Below are 9,433 nucleotides of genomic sequence, written 5' to 3'. Positions count from 1 at the left end.
CTTCTCTTACAGCTTTTGACCGTCCTCGTCATGGGCCATAGACCGGTGCGCGCGTCTCGGTATAATCGAATACGCCCACTATAGTAAAGACTCACCCGTCAGTGACTCACCGACGCGTCTTCCAATTCCAAAACTTTATTGAAACAACCTCGTTAACAGGTAAATAACAGAGCTACAGCGCCCTCTGCTGTTGGAAAGAAAGTGCCTGAGAACCAAGGAAATGTCCATGTTCCAGTCAATGATGTGTGTATATATACAGTAACTCATTGCATATACCTTGATACTACACAATATCCCTCATTCATAATGATGTTACAATACAATGGTACTATGCAATGATGTTACTATACAATTCCCACTTCAATGGGTTGAAGTGGGAATTCAGAAGTGGAATGGAGGAGCCCCTATTTGCAACATTGTCTCAGAGCATTTCGTATTATTATGTATGTAAACCCGATACATCTGTTTGTATGGCATCTGTTTGTATATATTTGAATGTCCATCATCAATTTCGTGTGATATGTTACGAATTGTAATTTGTACAATATGTTATGAATTGCAAAATGTACAATGTTACAAATTTCCTAAATGTATATGTTAGTAATTCCAATTTGTTGTGGCTAACATTAGCTAGGTGGTTCAAGCTAACGTTAGCTAGCTCTAGGGATTAGGGTTAGGAGTTAGGTTGACAAAAACCTAAGGTCTTTGTCCACGCAGAAATCAAATTGGCACAGCTGGATTGTACAATATTTACCCATTTATTATTTTTTAAATTATTCTGCTCTGTCAAATTTGTTGTTGATCATTGCTAGACGACCATTTTCAAGTCTTGCCATAGATTTTTAAGCAGATTTAAGTCAAAACGACAACTCATGAACATTCATTGTCTTCTTGGTAAACAACTCCAGTGTAGATTTTGCCTTATGTTTTAGGTTATTCTACTGCTTCCGGTGTGTGGGTCAAATCACTAAGGAAGCCAAGCCAGTAAAAAAGCCATATTACAACCTATGTTGTGATAATTGTGTAGTTTGCTCTTTAACCCATTTGTTCATATGCCACAGTGATATACAATAAAGCTGTGACATCAAAAAGAAAAGTCACACAATGCCGGAATGAACTCAAGTACAAATGCAGTGCATTCGGAAAGCATGCAGGCCCCTAGAATTTTTCTACATTTTATGTTGTTTTTATTCTAAAATTGACTAAATTTGTTTTTTTTCCCATCGTCAATTTACACACAATACCCCAAAATGACAAAGCAAAAACAGTATTTTAGAAAATGTTGCACTAAAAATAAACCCTGAAATATCACATTTACATACAGTTGAAGTTGAAAGTTTACATACACTTAGGTTGGAGTTATTAAAACTTGTTTTTCAACCACACACACAACCAAAACTTTAGTTTTGGCAAGTCTGTTAGGACATCTACTTTGTGCATGACGCAAGTAATTTTTCCAACAATTGTTTACAGACAGATTATTTCACTTATAATTCAATGTATCACAATTTCAGTGGGTCAGAAGTTTACATACACTAAGTTGACTGTGCCTTTAAACAGCTCGGAAAATTCCAGAAAATGATGTCATGGTTTTAGAAGCTTCCGATAGGCTAATTGACATCAATTGAGTCAATTGGAGGTGTACCTGTGGAGGTATTTCAAGACCAACCTTCAAACTCAGTGCCTCTTTGCTTGAAATCATGGGAAAATCAAAAGAAATCAGCACAGACCTCGGGAAAATAAATTGCAGACCTCCACAAGTCTGGTTCATCCTTGGGAGCAATTTCGAAATGCCTGAAGGTACCACGTTCATCTGGACAAACAATAGTATGCAAGTATAAACACCATGGGACAACGCAGCCGTCATACCGCTCAAGAAAACGAGTCCTATATCAACATAACCTGAAAGGCCGCTCAGCAAGGAAGAAGCCACTGCTCCAAAACCGCCATAAAAAGAAGAACACCATCCCAACCTTGAAGCACGGGGGTGGCAGCAACATGTTGTGAGGGTGCTTTGCTGCAGGAGGGACTGGTGCACTTCACAAAATAGATGGCATCACGAGGAGGGAAATTCTGAGGACATATTGAAGCAACATCTCAAGACATCAGTCAGGAAGTTAAAGCTTGGTCGCAAATGGGTCTTCCAAATGGACAATGACCCCAAGCATACTTCCAAAGTTGTTGCAAAATGGCTTAAGGACAACAAAGTCAAGGTATTGGAGTGGCCATCACAAAGCCCTGACCTTAATCCTATAGAACATTTGTGGGCAGAACTGTAAAAGTGTGTGTGAGCAAGGCCTACAAACCTGATTCAATTACAACAGCTCTGTCATAAATAATGGGCCACAATTCATCCAACTTATTGTGGGAAGCTTGTGGAAGGCTAACCGAAACGTTTGACCCAAGTTAAACAATTTCAAGGCAATGCTACCAAATACTAATGGAGTGTATGTAAACTTCTGACCCACTGAGAATGTGATGAAAGAAATAAAAGCTGAAATAAATCATACTCTACTATTATTCTGACATTTCACATTCTTAAAGTGGTGATCCTAACTGACCTAAGACAGGGAATTTTTACTAGGATTAAATGTTAGGAATTGTGAAAAACTGAGTCTAAATGTATTTGGCTAAAGTGTATGTAAACTTACGACTTCAACTGAAAGTATTCAGAACCTTTTTTCAGTTCAAGTCCGGTCTCTGGCTGGGCCACTCAAGGTCATTCAAAGACTTGTCCCAAAGCCACTTCTGCGTTGTGTGTGCTTAGGGTCATTGTCCTATTGGAAGGTGAACCTTCGCCCCAGTCTGAGGTCCTGAGCACCCTGGAGCAGGTTTTCGTCAAGGACCTCCCTGTACTTTATTCCGTTCATCTTTCCCTCGATCCTGACTGGTCTACCAGTCCCTGCTGCTGAAAAACACCCCCACGGCATGGTGCTGCCACCACCATTTTTCACCGTAGGGATGGTCCCATGTTTCCTCCAGATGTGACGCTTGGTATTCAGGTCAAAGAGTTCAATCTTTGTTTCATCAGACCAGATAATATTATTTCTCATGGTCTGAGAGTCTTTCAGTGCCTTTTGGCAAACTCCAAGCGGGCTGTCATGTACCTTTTACTGAGGAGTGGCTTCAGTCTGGCCACTCTACCATAAAGACCTGATTGGTGGAGTGCTGCAGAGATGGTTGAATTCTGGAAGGTTCTCCCATCTCCACAGAGGAAATCTGGAGCTCTGTCAGAGTGACCATCGGGTTTCTTTGTATTCTCCCTGACCAAGGCCCTTCTCCCCCGATTTCTCGGTCTGGCCGGGCGGCCAGCTCTAGGAAGAGTCTTGGTGGTTCCAAACTTCTTCCATTTAAGAATGATGAAGGCCACTAACTTCTTGGGGACCGTCAATGCTGCAGGCATTATTTGTTACCCTTCCACACATCTGTGCCTCAACACAATCCTGTCTCGGAGCTCTACGGACAATTCCTTCGACCTCATGGCATGGTTTTTTCTCTGACATGCACTGTCAACTGTGGGATGTTATATAGACAGTTGTGTGCCTTTCCTAATCATGTCCAATTAATTTAATTTTACCACAGGTGGAATCCGTGATAGTACCACCCCCCTGAAGCACTGCACCAGCAGCGGGACGACACCGGCCTCTGGGACGACCACAGGGACGCAGTGCGGGTCGATCAAGGCAATGACGGTGAAAATCCCTGGTCAGCAAAGCGTCCAGGATGTCCACCGCAGGATCCCAACGCCGCCCTTCTGGGCCATACTCCTCCCACTCGATGAGGTACTGGAGAAGCCCCGTCCAACACCTCAAATCCAGGACTTCACGGACCGAGTACGCCGGACCTCCCTCGATGTCCAGAGGATGAGGCAGGGCATCACTGGGTCCAGCCTCAGCGAGGGGACCAGGCACCACTGGCCTGATGAGAGACACATGAATAGTTGGGTTAATGCGATAATCAGCAGGGAGTTGCAAATGGTACATTCATTTATTAACCCTCCTCATGACTTTAAACGGCCCCACAAACCGCGTGCTCAGCACCCGGCAGGGCAGGCGGAGAGGCAGGTTCTGGGTGGAGAGAAAACAGGTGCCTCACTGCGGTGGCGGTCAGCCTGTTCCTTGTGCAGACGCACGGCCCGCTGGAGACGATTGTGTGCAGCGTTCCAGATCTCCTCAGCGCACGGAAAGCAAAGGAATGCGTAATGCAGAGGCCGGTGAGCTATCTAAAAGATTCCCGGCAGCTCTGGAATCAATCAGAGCTAACAGGAGTGAGGGGATAGGATATTCAGGGAATCTAATTGCATCCTCCCTGGGTTGGAGCAGGGCAATTCCCTGGCTTGTCACCTCCTCGCCTATTAGTGGATAGAGGGCAGGTCGGGGAGAAATTACCCCTTTCTCCACAGTAGGAGCAGAGGCCCAGATTCCTCCTCCTCCTAAGCGCTGCCTCGGGTAAAAGTGCAGAGCACACCTCCATCGGCTCTGGCCACAGAGTAGGTGTAGCCATGGGCTCCGGATTCCACGCAGGTCGTCGGGACCACAGGTTGTCCAACCGGATCGCCATGCTGATGAGCTGTTCGATTGACAGGTTATCATCACGGCAGGCTCACTCCATCTGTACCTCGTCCCGCAGTCCGCTGCGTAAAACGGTGATCAAAGTCAACTCGTTCCATCCAGTGGAGGCCACGACGGTCCGGAACTCCAGGGCGAACTCCGAGGGGGTCTGAGTAGGCACTCACCCCTCTCTAGGCCCTCCACAGGATGATCAAACACCGAGCGGAAGAGGGTGAAGTGCTCTTAGGACTCGACCTTGGGTCCACCCGTTTCCCGCTGTCTCCATTAGATGGGTTGATTATTCTGTCCCGTTGTATAATGATAGGAGACAGGTGCAGGAATACAAACGTTTTTTGTATTTCACTACCCAAAATGGCGTACGTCATGAACATGATGGGGATGAAGCCCAAAACAAACCCATATATATATAAAAAAAAACACAGGGCTGTAACCCAAACAAAGAGCGAGGTGTAAACCTCTAATAAATAGACAGGACGAGACCCGTAATCATAAGTGCACGCTAACACAGTAACACGCAAGCCAATACAAGAGCACAGGTACAAGACCAACGAACATGGAACAGAGGGCACATACATACATACACATACCAATCAGGAGGAATGGGAACCAGGTGTGCATGATGAGACAAGACAGTCCTGGGTTGGTGGTAATGAATCCAGTTCAGTGACGCCTAAAGGCCAGTGATGTAGACCTCCCGAGCTGGTGAAAGGACTGATGCAGCAGTACCAGGGGAGCCGTGACAATTATGGGATATTGTGTGTAGATTGCTGAGGATTTGTATTTATTTAATCCATTTTAGAATAAGGCTGTAACGTAACAAAATGTGGAAAAAGTTCAAAAGGCACTGTATATATATATATATATATACAGTGCCTTGCGAAAGTATTCGGCCCCCTTGAACTTTGCGACCTTTTGCCACATTTCAGGCTTCAAACATAAAGATATAAAACTGTATTTTTTTGTGAAGAATCAACAACAAGTGGGACACAATCATGAAGTGGAACGACATTTATTGGATATTTCAAACTTTTTTAACAAATCAAAAACTGAAAAATTGGGCGTGCAAAATTATTCAGCCCCTTTACTTTCAGTGCAGCAAACTCTCTCCAGAAGTTCAGTGAGGATTTCTGAATGATCCAATGTTGACCTAAATGACTAATGATGATAAATACAATCCACCTGTGTGTAATCAAGTCTCCCTATAAATGCACCTGCACTGTGATAGTCTCAGAGGTCCGTTAAAAGTGCAGAGAGCATCATGAAGAACAAGGAACACACCAGGCAGGTCCGAGATACTGTTGTGAAGAAGTTTAAAGCCGGATTTGGATACAAAAATATTTCCCAAGCTTTAAACATCCCAAGGAGCACTGTGCAAGCGATAATATTGAAATGGAAGGAGTATCAGACCACTGCAAATCTACAAAGACCTGGCCGTCCCTCTAAACTTTCAGCTCATACAAGGAGAAGACTGATCAGAGATGCAGCCAAGAGGCCCATGATCACTCTGGATGAACTGCAGAGATCTACAGCTGAGGTGGGAGACTCTGTCCATAGGACAACAATCAGTCGTATATTGCACAAATCTGGCCTTTATGGAAGAGTGGCAAGAAGAAAGCCATTTCTTAAAGATATCCATAAAAAGTGTTGTTTAAAGTTTGCCACAAGCCACCTGGGAGACCTGGTCAGAGATCTGGTCAGATAAAACCAAAATGTAACTTTTTGGCAACAATGCAAAACGTTATGTTTGGCGTAAAAGCAACACAGCTCATCACCCTGAACACACCATCCCCACTGTCAAACATGGTGGTGGCAGCATCATGGTTTGGGCCTACTTTTCTTCAGCAGGGACAGGGATGATGGTTAAAATTGATGGGAAGATGGATGGAGCCAAATACAGGACCATTCTGGAAGAAAACCTGATGGAGTCTGCAAAAGACCTGAGACTGGGACGGAGATTTGTCTTCCAACAAGACAATGATCCAAAACATAAAGCAAAATCTACAATGGAATGGTTCAAAAATAAACATATCCAGGTGTTAGAATGGCCAAGTCAAAGTCCAGACCTGAATCCAATCGAGAATCTGTGGAAAGAACTGAAAACTGCTGTTCACAAATGCTCTCCATCCAACCTCACTGAGCTCAAGCTGTTTTGATAGATGATAGACTGATAGAGACATACCCCAAGCGACTTACAGCTGTAATCGCAGCAAAAGGTGGCGCTACAAAGTATTAACTTAAGGGGGCTGAATAATTTTGCACGCCCAATTTTTCAGTTTTTGATTTGTTAAAAAAGTTTGAAATATCCAATAAATGTCGTTCCACTTCATGATTGTGTCCCACTTGTTGTTGATTCTTCACAAAAAAATACAGTTTTATATCTTTATGTTTGAAGCCTGAAATGTGGCAAAAGGTCGCAAAGTTCAAGGGGGCCGAATACTTTCGCAAGGCACTGTATACACTTCACAGAAAATGAGAAATCTTCGGTTCATCACGCAGCTTTTGTACGTCGTCGAGTAGGCGAAAGGATGATTCCTCAGTGTGTGATATCAACTGTCAAACATGTAGGAGGAAGCGTGATGGTCTGGGGCTCTCTTGCTGGATCCAGAGTCGGTGACTTGCAGAGTGGCACCCTGAACCACAACAGCTACCACAGCATTTTGCAGCGCCATGCAATACGCTCTGGTGTACGCCTAGTTGGTCAGGGGTTCATCCTACAGCAAGATAATGACCCAGAACATACCTCCAGGCTATGTGGTTCATCCTACAGCAAGATAATGACCCAAAACATACATCCAGACTGTCAGAACTACCTAGAAGAAAAGACAGTAGGCTTCAAATCATGGAATGACCAGCAGTCTCCAGACTTAAAACACCATTGAGCTGGTTTAGGATGAACTGGGCAGAAGGGTGAAGGCAAAGCAACCTACAAGTACAACACCTTTGTGGGAACTTCTGCTACAGTGTTGGGAAGAACTTTCCGAACAATATTTGATTTACATTGTAGTAAGAATGCCACGAGTGTGTTTGGTTACGTCTGCAAAAGATGGCTACTTTGGTGAGTCAAAAGTAAAAATGTGTTAAGAAATCATGGAATCATTTTGTTTTTGTCTCCAATTGTTTCTTCTATGCTTTAATTTCAGAGTACAATTAGACATTAAACTGTGAATTTCAATAAAAACTGGAAAAATGGTGTTCTAAAACTTTTGACAAATAAAGTGTGTGTGTGTGTATATATATATATATATACAGTGCCTTGCGAAAGTATTCGGCCCCCTTGAACTGTGCGACCTTTTGCCACATTTCAGGCTTCAAACATAATGATATAAAACTATTTTTTTGTGAAGAATCAACAACAAGTGGGACACAATCATGAAGTGGAACGACATTTATTGGACATTTCTAACTTTTTTAACAAATCAAAAACTGAAAAATTGGGCGTGCAAAATTATTCAGCCCCCTTAAGTTAATACTTTGTAGCGCCACCTTTTGCTGTGATTACAGCTGTAAGTCGCTTGGGGTATGTCTATCAGTTTTGCACATCGAGAGACTGACATTTTTTTCCCATTCCTCCTTGCAAAACAGCTCGAGCTCAGTGAGGTTGGATGGAGAGCATTTGTGAACAGCAGTTTTCAGTTCTTTCCACAGATTCTCGATTGGATTCAGGTCTGGACTTTGACTTGGCCATTCTAACACCTGGATATGTTTATTTTTGAACCATTCCATTGTAGATTTTGCTTTATGTTTTGGATCATTGTCTTGTTGGAAGACAAATCTCCGTCCCAGTCTCAGGTCTTTTGCAGACTCCATCAGGTTTTCTTCCAGAACGGTCCTGTATTTGGCTCCATCCATCTTCCCATCAATTTTAACCATATTCCCTGTCCCTGCTGAAGAAAAGCAGGCCCAAACCATGATGCTGCCACCACCATGTTTGACAGTGGGGATGGTGTGTTCAGCTGTGTTGCTTTTACGCCAAACATAACGTTTTGCATTGTTGCCAAAAAGTTAAATTTTGGTTTCATCTGACCAGAGCACCTTCTTCCACATGTTTGGTGTGTCTCCCAGGTGGCTTGTGGCAAACTTTAAACAACACTTTTTATGGATATCTTTAAGAAATGGCTTTCTTCTTGCCACTCTTCCATAAAGGCCAGATTTGTGCAATATACGACTGATTGTTGTCCTATGGACAGAGTCTCCCACCTCAGCTGTAGATCTCTGCAGTTCATCCAGAGTGATCATGGGCCTCTTGGCTGCATCTCTGATCAGTCTTCTCCTTGTATGAGCTGAAAGTTTAGAGGGACGGCCAGGTCTTGGTAGATTTGCAGTGGTCTGATACTTCTTCCATTTCAATATTATCGCTTGCACAGTGCTCCTTGGGATGTTTAAAGCTTGGGAAGCTTTTAAAGCTTTTTGTATCCAAATCCGGCTTTAAACTTCTTCACAACAGTATCTCGGACCTGCCTGGTGTGTTCCTTGTTCTTCATGATGCTCTCTGCGCTTTTAACGGACCTCTGAGACTATCACAGTGCAGGTGCATTTATATGGAGACTTGATTACACACAGGTGGATTGTATTTATCATCATTAGTCATTTAGGTCAATATTGGATCATTCAGAGATCCTCACTGAACTTCTGGAGAGAGTTTGCTGCACTGAAAGTAAAGGGGCTGAATAATTTTGCACGCCCAATTTTTCAGTTTTTGAATTGTTAAAAAAGTTTGAAATATCCAATAAATGTCGTTCCACTTCATGATTGTGTCCCACTTGTTGTTGATTCTTCACAAAAAAATACAGTTTTATATCTTTATGTTTGAAGCCGGAAATGTGGCAAAAGGTCGCAAAGTTCAAGGGGGCCGAATACTTTCG

The sequence above is a fragment of the Oncorhynchus mykiss genome, chromosome 5 (assembly GCF_013265735.2).
Source record: "Oncorhynchus mykiss isolate Arlee chromosome 5, USDA_OmykA_1.1, whole genome shotgun sequence".
Lineage (NCBI taxonomy): Eukaryota > Metazoa > Chordata > Actinopteri > Salmoniformes > Salmonidae > Oncorhynchus > Oncorhynchus mykiss.
This window is presented reverse-complemented; position numbering follows the sequence as displayed.